Here is a 12,176-nt window from a genome sequence, read left to right as displayed (position 1 = left end):
ACCCTTGTCTGAATCTGTCTCACTTTGTTAGAGTAACAACTGATCTATGTTCTACTATTTTTAGCATACTAACGTAAACCCACAACCATTTGGTATATGGATTTCATTTCCTGAACTGTGCTGTATGCTGCTCATTTAACCAGCAGTACATGTACTATCATAACCAAACATTACTACTACTTGTGTCACAACTGCTGACATTTTCTGTACTCCTTCTGTAAGTTACTTCTTGAAACGTCAACATTTGGGAACAGGACTTGTGCAGCTCTACCTTAAAAATGTGGCCACAGTTTAGTGGGGCTTACCAGGTCAAAAAATGAAGTAACTATTGACATAATTCTGAGTTAATGTATGAATCAAATAAGTAAACATCAGTAAAAAGATGCGAAAAGATTTAAACTCTGGTAGTTTGTTCCCAACCCCAAAAAGTTGTAAACACAAAACTGTTTTTTTTTTTAGTTTAAAAACATGCTTACTTAATACATTAATAGGAAGCCTGTTTCCAACTAAAACAATGCTTAATTAATTTATTAATAAGAAATAAAATGTTTTACTATAACAAGATGTTTTACTTATGATTTTATTCAAAAACGCACACCCAGCCATGTCAGATCTCTTCATTGACAAATCACAAATCTCCATCTTCATCTAAACACCTGGTTAGCAAATAAATAAAATAAAATAGAAAAAGAAATGCATCATTTTATAATACTACCTTATAGACATAGTAGCAGGATCTTCCCCTTCCACTGACATGTCCACTGCAGTGTCCAGAAGATCCTCATGCTCTGATATTTTTGCTGCCCTTCTTCTCTTGCTACTGCCGTTTTCACTTGTTACATCATTCACGGAGGTGGCAGGAGGACTCTCAGGTTCTAATACTCTCTCTACTACTTGTTTCTTGCTACTGCCATTTTTTTTCATCTTCCATTAAGGTGTCCACTAAGGTGCTAAATTGCCCAACCCCCCCCCCCCCAAGTTCTGTGGTTCTCTCTACTGCTATTGCCTCTTGTGAGGAAAGAGTCTTTAGTTGTCTGAATCTGATGTCTTCTCTCAAGCTTCATACAATAGCCCAAAACTTTGACTTCATAATAACATATTATGCTATTTTATCTTTAACTTGATGGAGTTTATGGAGCTCGTGCTTCAGTAATTGTTGCAAGCAACTTGCTAAATTTGAACAATTGTAAGACAGAGCTTGTTACAGTTAAGGTTTAGACTGAAAGACCTTTTTTTTGCCTTTTTTCCCTCCTAGGTTGAAGGTGGAGCTAGTAAATCCAGGGCACCAGATGACTTAGCTATACCTTTTGCATTTTTTAAACCTTCTTTTTGTTTACAGTTGCAGAAACTATTGGCTGTGAGTAGCTATACTGGCATGCTTGACTCATTTTAATACTAGTGTCATGCTAGTTCAGGATTTCCTGTTTAATATTAACTGAAATGTCTTTCTTATTCTGCTTTCTTTTAGAGACCATTGTGATGGACACAAAAGTGGAACTTCTTTCAAGATCGGACACTTAAGCTCCACCTACTTTGCCAATTGGCTTTTAACGTTGTCACTCCACTCACACTTCAAGCTCCAACCAAGTTTCACTTTGTTCACAGCCCTGTGCCCTGTTATAACAGCATCTTTTGTCATCCTAAACGTAATGTATTCATTTTAGTAAACAAATCACATATAGGATCACAATGGTGGCTCAGCCTTCAGACAAGCAGTCAGTCTTAAGTCCTGCTTGTCTAGCTCCCCCCTTGTGTTTTACCAGGGATGCACTTCATAAACTCCATGGGGTTAATTTTTATTAGATTAATTAAATTAATCCTTTAATCACTTATTTAATCAACACCAACACTACATAATGCACCCAACTAGCTATGTGAGCTTAAAAAATTAAAGGGCTTAAGAAATATGATAAAAATGGTCCCTACAGGCCTTGAGCAGTCTTTGCAGAAAAGTCATTATATATATTGGTAAAAGGGGAAGCAAGCCATGTGGAAGATATTGCATACTCAGGAAAATAATGGCTATTCTGATCTCTTTTACATTCTACTTAGTGAAATAAAATTATAACTTTCCAGCTCAATTTGTGCAGCCTCTGTTTCATGCTTTTTTTAAGAAATGACATTAACAAGAAAAAGTTATACACAAAATCAGAGAGCTAAAAACTTCCAACATTGTAGGTATTAATTCTGGAACATGAAAGCGTAAACATCACCACATATAAGAAATGACCACAAAAACCATACTTTGTACTTAAATACACAAACAACAATGTAACAAAATGTAACTCATGGCATTATGAAACGCAAACTTTTACTTAATTGCTTGTTTACCATAGCTGGGCTGATCTACAAAATAGTTCTTAACCTAACCACAAATTGACTCCTTAATAAAGAAGTTATAACTCACGTGTTTTTCTGACCATGCATTACTGTTTAACTTTTTGTTTGCCAGGCATCATGTTCCAAATTAAAAAAAAAAAAAAGACCCCTGCCAAGCCATCCTCCAGTAAGTGTTAAGTGACCCTTTCATACTGTTTAGATAACTTGTTTCTCTCACATACCCCTTCAGCAGCCCATGGGCGTGCATAACGTCAGGAGTGGTAGGTTCAGAAAGGACTGAAATTTTGACCTGTGGTTATTGTTTACCTGATAGCCTAACATTTGCCTATGAACGTCAAATATGGCAACTTTAAATATCACAGAGAAAAGTACCATTAAGGCATTAAAGCACCAGAACAGATACAAAAATGAGAAGCCAAAATGCTTGGCCTGTGCTTTATAGTTTCACACCCTCATACCTTTCAACTGTCTAGATTTTAATAGAATGCCCAGATTTTTGCCTTATATTTTTGGTATGTTCCTTGTAAACTCTGAGGCTTTCTGGCAACTCACTGAGGAATGAAGTCACTAAATAATGACATACATATGAGTTTCAAACTTCATATCCTTCAGAAAATGCATTCTAACACAAACCTGTAATTCTAGCAACTTTCTACGTTTATAAGAGCAGTATTTAAAATCTGTTTTTATTTTTGGGCATTTGTTCCTACATTATTTAAGGCTTTGTCCATATTTCTTGTGTTAAGAGGATGAGAGCTATGAACACCCTGGATACAGACAATGCCACAAAAGCAGGAACGTTTTAACAAACTTACAGCTGAGATTTTACCAGTGGTCCAATGACATTCCTCCTGGCATGCAGATAAGATGATACACTCAGTGACCGTTCCATGCTTCAAGTAGCCAATTAATTTACAGTTTCAGGCCTACAGACAGCTCCCCATTCAGAAATAGCCAGTTCCAAGGTGCTGCTAACATACCTTGTATTCACTAATGAAAATATTAGCTAATTAACATGTCTGCATTAATGCAATACCAATCAAAAAGGAAGAAAGAAGGAAATATACAGTATGAACTGTGTATGCGTGTGTGGGTGGGTGGGTGAGTGGGGAGGGTGCTTACGTTTTTTCACACAAAAGTGATGCCGAACATTTCTCGTATAAGCCAAAGCTCAGAATATACTTATGCACTGACATGTACCTCTTCTTCCAGTTCTGTTTTACCCATTATAAAATATTTATACTTAACAGAAATGAATCCAATTAACAAAATTACAGCACAACAGAATACATCCTTATTTTAATAACTGCTGCACCTAATTGTATAGCTGTCCCTACAAACAATTTGAGAGAGGTTCAGAGAAGCAGTTAAGAAAAACAGAACAGCTACGGTAAAAGAAAAACAAAACGCCATTCTAAAGATATTGCAAAGCAAGAAGAAAACGGAAATGCCTGTCAGTTTAAAACAGAAGCACATCGAAACATTCCCTTTGCTATTTATCAGAGTTTTAACTTTTAAAAATAATGCAAAGGTATGTTCAGACAAAAAATGTAAACAATGCCTGTACTTTTAACTACTAACAGAAAATAAATGGGAGTTTGAGCAATGCTCCTGTCTGACTGTAAACTGAACACAGAAACAGAAGATCAGAATTGTCAGTTGTGGAAATATTTACAAATTTAAAGAACCTGTTAAATACTTCCTAGTGTACAAAAATAAGGAGACACATTTGACACATTTAGAACTAGAACCAGCATTTTCAAGCGAAAACACCTCTAAAAGATTGTTGGAACCAGACACACCTGATTAACAACACAAAGAGGAAACTGTAAAGAAATGATCAGCCCTGCTCATACTAAAATTATTTTCCTCACCACATGAAATTAGCAAAAAATGGACAAGCAGATGCCCAACAGCAAAGCAGTTTTCCAGATCTATACAGTACTTTGAACTTCATGAAAACATTTAAAAAAATGTTTCTTAAGGAGCCATACTCTTCCGTTTCCAACTGTTACAGAGCTTCCTGTCTTCTATACCAGTTCATTATTTTACAGAGGCTAGCCCATCCCATCTGCAATTCCAGACTCTAAAAAATGAAGCAATCAGATCAGCACTAAATTTCAGAGACCAGTGCCTCTTTCAATGGCAAATGGCACGAATTTGCTTTACTGCTAGAATGTTAAGATGTCAGCAGTTAAGTTACCTGGTACGGACACTTTAAGCAATATAAATCAATAGCTAGTTAACAGACACATGCCTAATTTTTCTAATTATTTTGATGAATAAACTCAGAAACAATATTTTTGTAACCCAGCTGGTTACGTTTTGTTTTTCTTTGCTACTCTCCGTTTAAGAACTGCCATGCTAATCTTCTTAGTAAACTACTTCTGAATCCTCTCTCTCTCTCTCTGCCTCATAAGAATCTTAATATTTATTTTTAAATAAAATACTAAAAAATTCTACATTGTACCTGATGAATTTGCAGAAGCTATAAATCCATCTACTGCTGCCACTTCAGCTTTTTCGTTCTTTACTTTTGCTCTAAGCATGCAGTGGCTGAACTGTTCTTTTGCTCTTAGCTTCGATGACGCCTACTGGCCTGTATTCAAAGAATGAGATCACAGGCTCTGTGATTGGCCACTTCAACATTTCTGATTTACGGGAAAGGATTTTGTTCCAGGAAGAGAAGCAAAGAAACCTTTAGGCTTTAACTAGTCATTGTCTTAACAAAAGTTATCTACATACAAGTACACTCACTTTCTGTACCCATAGTGATCAAAGCCTGAACAATTCTGCAGCACATGCTTTTTAAATAAATAAAAACATAACTGCTGTATTATACCTGAGAAACTAGGCATTAGTCTGAAGGCAAGAATTCAATTCTTTAAAGAATCTACAATTACAGTAATACCACAAAAGAAAAGGGTATGTGAATGTATTATTTGAAAGCAACATTTAGTAAGCCCTTCACACACACACACACACACACACACACACACACACACACACACACACACACACACACACACACACACACACATCATTAAAACCGCAGGCTGAAACTACTGTTAGAAAACCCTTTTCCGCATCTCTAACTAGAAAAGAACAGCTTGGTAATGGTAATGAGTTAAACATGCACACACAACTGTACAGCCTTCAGGGGTCTTCTTAAGAAAGACAGACTTTTATTTCAGGTTCTGAGAAATACAGAACTCCATTCTTCATGGGACTCAAATCCCAAAAGTTCAGTACCTCAACACCAGCATGTGCCAAAAAAGGGGCATATGGTTTCCATTACTCATGGTCTCTCTGAACCTCTCATAAAATGTTATTGCAAATATATGTAGGGGTATTAACCCCCATCCAGTATGCTTAACAAAAGCTGTAACTAATTAATATGAATGTACCCCCCTTCTCTCTTTCGCCCTTCCAGGTGAGTGCCAGTACTGCTAACTGAATTTAGGTGAACTGGAGCAGAGTCAGGAATCGATATCTCTATGCTCTTCAGTCAATACATACATAAATGTTTTGATTCAAACTTTTGTACAGATTTTTGCATTTCATAGGTTCGTAGGTTCATAGGTGTGTACTAGGCCAATGGCCCCGGAGCCTTTACAAGCCTAGCCCATAGAAGTGCCCTGGCATCGACGATGTGATAAACAACTGCCATTATAAGACTATGCTTGTTTGTATATAACTCCACTACGGATTTCCTTTTCTCCATGTTTATGTATACACTGTATAACACTGTCACTTCCCTTGCTTAAGTATAGAGATTCTATGTTAGATGTCATTGTCAATGTTCAATTTTATTGTATTGGGCTGGGGCGTTTTTCCATGGGTCTCCACTGAAAATGGGTCCTAAGCCCACTCAGACTTTCACAGTAAGCCAAAGCAATAAATACATAATTAGCTGTAATTATTTATATATATATATATATATATATATATATATATATATATATATATATATATATATATATGCACACACACACACACATATATATATATATATATATATATATATATTTATATTTATATATATATATATATATATATATATATATATATATATATATATATAAATATGGGTCCACTTCAGATGACTGAATCTCAAAATACAGAATTTAATTTGACTGAGACCACAATACATAATTTTCAAAATACTGAAAACTCATTTGACTGAATCTCATTTTACTGAAAGCTTACAATCCTGAATTATAAAATTACTGAATTTTAAGCCATAGATGTGGTGTGCTTCCCTTCACCTGTGACTTACTTTTGATAAAAAACATTACTGTAACTTAAAACTGCCAACTGTCAGAATACCGATATAAAGTAAAAAAAAAAGATAGAAAGTAGTGTTGTAGTGTTTCTAAATGTGGGTATTTAGTTATTTTATTTTACATTTGTTTACTGGGGAGGTCTGACTGGACAGAGCTGTCCTTTTTCAGTGGAGGCACGTGGAGAAAAGCTCCAGAAACAATTGCTAACATACTATACATAAGACATTTACATGAGCATTGTGGATTACACATTCACTTATAAAAATATAGCAGGGAATAACACATGATTGCATAATATATTTACATAAGCATAGCATTTTAGACATACAATTAAAAGTATAGCAGGTAGTAACATATGATGGTTGTTCATACAGTATGTTTAGTAGAGATAATCTTGAAGATGTACTGAACATAAGACAAGAAAGGAAAAATTAAAAGGAGGAGAATACAGACAAGTTCATATGAGGTGCATTGACATTTTAAGGGAAATCTTTTCACCTTAGTCTATGGGAGAGTTCGTGGGTATAGATGGGGCAGTGAGGAGTAGGCGGCAGTGAGTTGATAAGTCACATGTGATAATACACAGTGCATCTCTGGGAGTTTTAAAGTGGAGGTTGGATAGTGGGTAGGGGAAAGTAGTTAGAATATGTCAGCCAGGTGCTAGGCAGTTGCATGTCCAAGAGTTGTTTAGGTGGGAAATAAGCTATTTTTTGAAGATGTTTTTATTAGGTTGTAACCTGATTTGTAGTGGTAGGGAGTTCCAAGTCTTGGCAATGTTGCTAGAATACAGGGAGTCACCAGAGCTGTAATAGCTTTTGGAGATTGCGATTTGTGCCATTAATCTAAGTTCTCAGTTAATGGAGTAGAGGGTGATCAGGTCTTGTAAGGTTGGAGTTTTGTCAGGTTGGTACAGTATTTGGTGATCTAAAAGAAGTTGATTTAGAGCTAAGGTGTTAGGGATTTCCAGCCAGGAAAGCTGTTTTAGGGCCTAACAGTGGTGGGTGCGGTAGAAGGAGTTTGTGGCGAATTTTGCTATTTTGTTGCAGCATACTGATAGCTTGTTTAAATCACTCTTGTTTAGATTAATTAGGACAGAAGAAGCATACAGTAAGGTAGAGAGAAGATGGGTATGAGCTAGGGTAACTTTACTGTTGCTGGCTAGGACGTTTTTACATCTGTAAAGAGTACCTAGTTTTTTGTTGATTTTGGTGATATTGTATGAGCTATGTGTTTGTCAAATTTCATATTATTGTCAATAATGACCCCTAGTAATTTGGTTTGTGTGACAGGGGAAATAGGGGTATTATCTGATGCAGAAATAAAGAATGGGGGAATAGGTGCTGCTGCTTTGGAAGGATGAAAGAGCATATATTGGGTCTTTTTAGGATTTAGTATTAACTGGGAGTTTGTTAGCCAGGTTTCGATGGATGTAAAGGCTTCTTGGGTCTTGATTTGAAGTTTTTGGAGGGTGGGGGCAGAGCAGATTAAGGTGGAGTCATCAGTGTATTGAATCAGGTTTGCTAGAGGGGCAGCTTTGTGAAGATTATTTGTAAATATAGTGAAAAGTAGGGGTCCTAGGATTGATCATTGGGCTACTCCTAGTTTTACAGGAAGTAGGGGGGAAAGGGAGTTTTTCCACTGAACAGCTTGCTGGCTTTGGGAGAGATAGTCTTGAAACCATAATAGAGTGGGGGTAGTTAGTTTTAATTCTGAGAGTGATGTTATTAGTTTTGTATGGGAGACTGTATCAAACGCCTTTGATAAGGCAAGGAAAACTGCAGACACTAGTTGGCCGTTTTTTATATATTAACCCCAGGACTTAAAACTATCACAAACTCTTTTTAAAACTCCAGAAACTTATTACTAGACTACTACCTAACCTCATAGTAGATGGTGACATCCACCCTAACCCAGGCCCAATCCCACTTGTTACTACGAATCCCACAAATAACAACCTTACTAGCCTACGGAACTCAAATAATGCCACCAACTCATTCTTAGTGTGTCATCTAAACATTAGAACTATAAACAAGAAAATTCCCTACTTACATGCTATCCTTGATATCCACTCCCCTGATGTTTTATGCCTTTCCGAAACCTGGCTCAAACCAACGACCACTGATAATGAAGTTCTTCCCCCAGGATACAATATAGTGCGGCTTGATTGTATCTCAAAAAAAGGAGGGGCGGTAGCCATCTTATATAAATCCACTCTTGAGGTATCCAAAACTAGTAATCCAAATACCTAGATCACTAACAATGCAGAAATACTCATCAGAAAGTCCAAATCAGCAAACACAAATCTATAAACATTGTTTGTAACTATATTCCCCCAGGTGACAACATAAATACCTTGGATAGTATCCTCCAATGGCTGCCCACTAACTGCCCCCAGGAAACTATTATTCTTGGAGACGTTAATATCAATTGGTATACTTGCGCTGCAGACTTCCCCTCAACCCATATAAATCTGCATGACTTCTCTCAGTTAATCTCATCACCTACCATAATTAATAAGCCCAACAATAAGGAATGTATCCTTGACTGGATATTAATAAACAATCCACCCCAGCTATACCAAGCAAGCACCCTACCTGAAGATTTTAGTGATCACTCCCTCACCTATATAATTAGAAAAAGAAATTACATCCCTCATTAAGAGACCTTTAAAACCATTAGAAATACTAAGAAATTCATTCAAATTCATTTCCTGAATGAGCTTAACTCTTGTAACTGGTACACCCTACCACTACTTCCTCTACATGAAGCAGTCTCATACTTCAACTCCACATTTCTTGCTATCCTTGACAACCATGCTCCCAAACGTACTATTAGAACCAATAACAAAGTCACACCATGGCTATCCAAGGATACAAGACAAAAGAATATTAGCAGGAACAAAGTGTGGTCCACCTGGAGAACCACTAAATCCCCAAAAGGCCACCTCTTGTATAAACAGTTGAGGAATGATACTAAGAAGGCTATTATATTAGATAAAAAGAAATACTACTGCAATCTACAACAAAAACACTAAAACCAGCCACAAAAATTCTGGTCAGGCATTAATAAATTACTCCACCCAGGTCAGTCAACTACCCCTACCCCCCTAATTACACTCCAACAACCTCCTAAAACTGCTGCCAATACCTTTAATACTTTCTTTACTGAAACAGTGCAATCCCTAGCCAACAAACTATCACACAATACTCTAATTACCACCAAACCCACACCCGATAATAAAATTCCCTTCAAGCTTCAACCAGTGCCAACATCTTTCATTAAGTCCTTACAGAAAAAACTGAAACTCACCACCCTCTCAGCAGACCTACTACCTGCTGAATATCTCCAAAAAGCTGCTAATGAAATAGCATACCTCATTTCAGTTTTAATCAATAGAACAATTCTCGAAGCCTATATCCCCTCCATCTGGAAAATCTCCCACATTATTCCTCTACACAAAGGGGGAATCTCCACTGAACTTTCTAATTACAGGCCTATAGCAATTCTATCTCCCTTGGCTAAAATAACGGAAACATGTATTCATAAGCAACTTCTTGCCTATCTGAATCAAAACTCTCTCCTAGCCTCCTCCCATCACGGATTTAGACCCTACCATAGCACGTCCTCAGCCCTTCTATCCTTCTCTAATACAATAAATCAAAACCGCAATAATAACAAGATCTCCTCTGCCCTCTTCCTAGATCTATCCAAGGCATTCGATATGGTAAACCACCAGTTACTCTTAGACGCACTACAATCACTCCCCTTAGATAACCTAGCAATAAACTGGTTTCACTCTTGCCTAAGTGACAGACAACGAGCTGTACTATGGAAAGAGAATCTGTCATCCCTTCTACCAGTCACTCTCAGAGTCCCTCAAGGATCTATACTGGGTCCCCTCTTACTCTCCTTATTCATTAATGACCTACATAAAGTCATTTCAAGTGCAACTTGTATTCAGTACGCAGATGACTCCACCTTAATCTGCTCTGCCACCTCCCCCTCATATCTACAAGCTGTATCACAAAACACTTTCAACCAAGTAGAGAACTGGCTGACAGGTCGCAGACTACTACTAAACCCAAACAAAACCAAACTATTGCTTTTCTCCCCCACTTGCAAGATCTCCTCACCACCCCTCACAATAACATCCAACAATGGTACCATAATTTCCCCAGAACCTAGCACTAAACTACTGTGAGTAATCACAGACAATAACCTTAAGTTAAACAGTCAACAAAAAAACAGGCTCTTTATATAGGATCAAGCAATTCCTAACCCCATCTGCTAGAACTGTTATTGCCCATACACATCTGTTATCAACCCTTCTTCATAGGTAGGTACTAGGCTATTGGCCCAAGGGCCTACGTAAACCTAGCCAACAAGGTTCCCTGGCTTACGCCACCCAAGATAGTTATTTTCCTGTGCCACTGTCGAGCAGAGACACAAACGTGATCCCCTGGGTGTATTTCCTATTTCCCATCCACTCATCAAGATTTTTCTTGAAGAGTGCTAATGAGGAACTTTGCTTGACATAGATGGGTAGCCTGATCCAGAGTATGGGAAGTCTCTGGGACAGGAATCTATCCCTCTAGCATGTCCTGTTTATTGTGGTGACAAGGTTTAGGTCCCTAGAGTGTGTAGCTCAGAGGGATTGGGATTTCTTTAGGTGTAGCATGTCCAACAGCTCTGAGTTTGACATAGCTTTATATGTTAGGCAGAGATCATCTCATTGTAAGCGATATGCTACAGAGTAAAGCTGGAGTTTTTTGAGGCGGTCAGTGTAGGGCATTTGTTTGAGGCCAATAATCCTCTTTGTGAGGTACTTCTGTGGCCTTTCCAGCTGCTGCAGATGTCTTGTGAGGTACATTCCAAAAGGGGCATTGTACTCTATAATGGGTCTAATGAGTGTCGAGTAGAGGGGAACAATGACCTCTTCTTTCCTGGATGAGAACCCTTTTATTATGAGGTGTGTCACGTAGAAGGACTTTCTGACTACTGTGGCGATGTGACTATCAAAGAAGAGACTACTGTCCACCTGGGTCCCAAGGTCTCTTATCACACATTCGGTGTTAAGTAGATTGCTGCCTATGTGGTAGTTCATGGGTACAGAGTTTTTACCAAAGGGGATGACACTGCACTTTTTGGCATTGAGCTTGATACCATGGCTCTGACACCAGGCATCTGTCTCAGCGAGGCCCTTCTGTAGGATGTCCACATCATTTGGGGACTTGACTATGGCTCCTAATTTGCAGTCATCTGTGAACTTTATTAGCCAGAGGCCTTCTGTGTTAGCCTGTACTTCAGAGAAGTAGATACCAAACAGGAGAGGTCCCAGGACGGAACCCTGTGGTACTCCACTTGTCACTGCTTTGAGGTCGGATTTGGAGTCTGCAACTTTTACATTGTGGGTTCTGTCAGTGAGCCAGATGGCAACCCATCTTGTGAAGTAGGGATTTATACCTAGTTTAGTGAGTTTAGCTATAATTCCAGAATGGGGGATGGTGTCAAAAGCCATGGCGAGGTCAAGATAGGCTGTGTGAACCACCT

At 37.9% G+C, this 12,176-nt stretch overlaps 1 protein-coding gene across 1 annotated transcript in view; it reads right to left on the bottom strand.

Annotated features, from left to right (window-relative positions):
• Positions 1-4,896, bottom strand: part of MAP3K14 (mitogen-activated protein kinase kinase kinase 14) — a 128,542-nt gene extending 123,646 nt beyond the window's left edge. Inside the window, exon 1 of the mRNA XM_044055240.1 lies at positions 4,811-4,896. The gene's annotated coding sequence lies outside the window, so the exon portion shown is untranslated. The remainder of the gene's footprint in view (positions 1-4,810) is intronic.
• Positions 4,897-12,176: the final 7,280 nt, after the last annotated feature.

The sequence above is a fragment of the Protopterus annectens genome, chromosome 13.part0, assembly GCF_019279795.1.
Source record: "Protopterus annectens isolate FY-2018-M chromosome 13.part0, PAN1.0, whole genome shotgun sequence".
NCBI lineage: Eukaryota > Metazoa > Chordata > Ceratodontiformes > Protopteridae > Protopterus > Protopterus annectens.
This window is presented reverse-complemented; position numbering and strand designations above follow the sequence as displayed.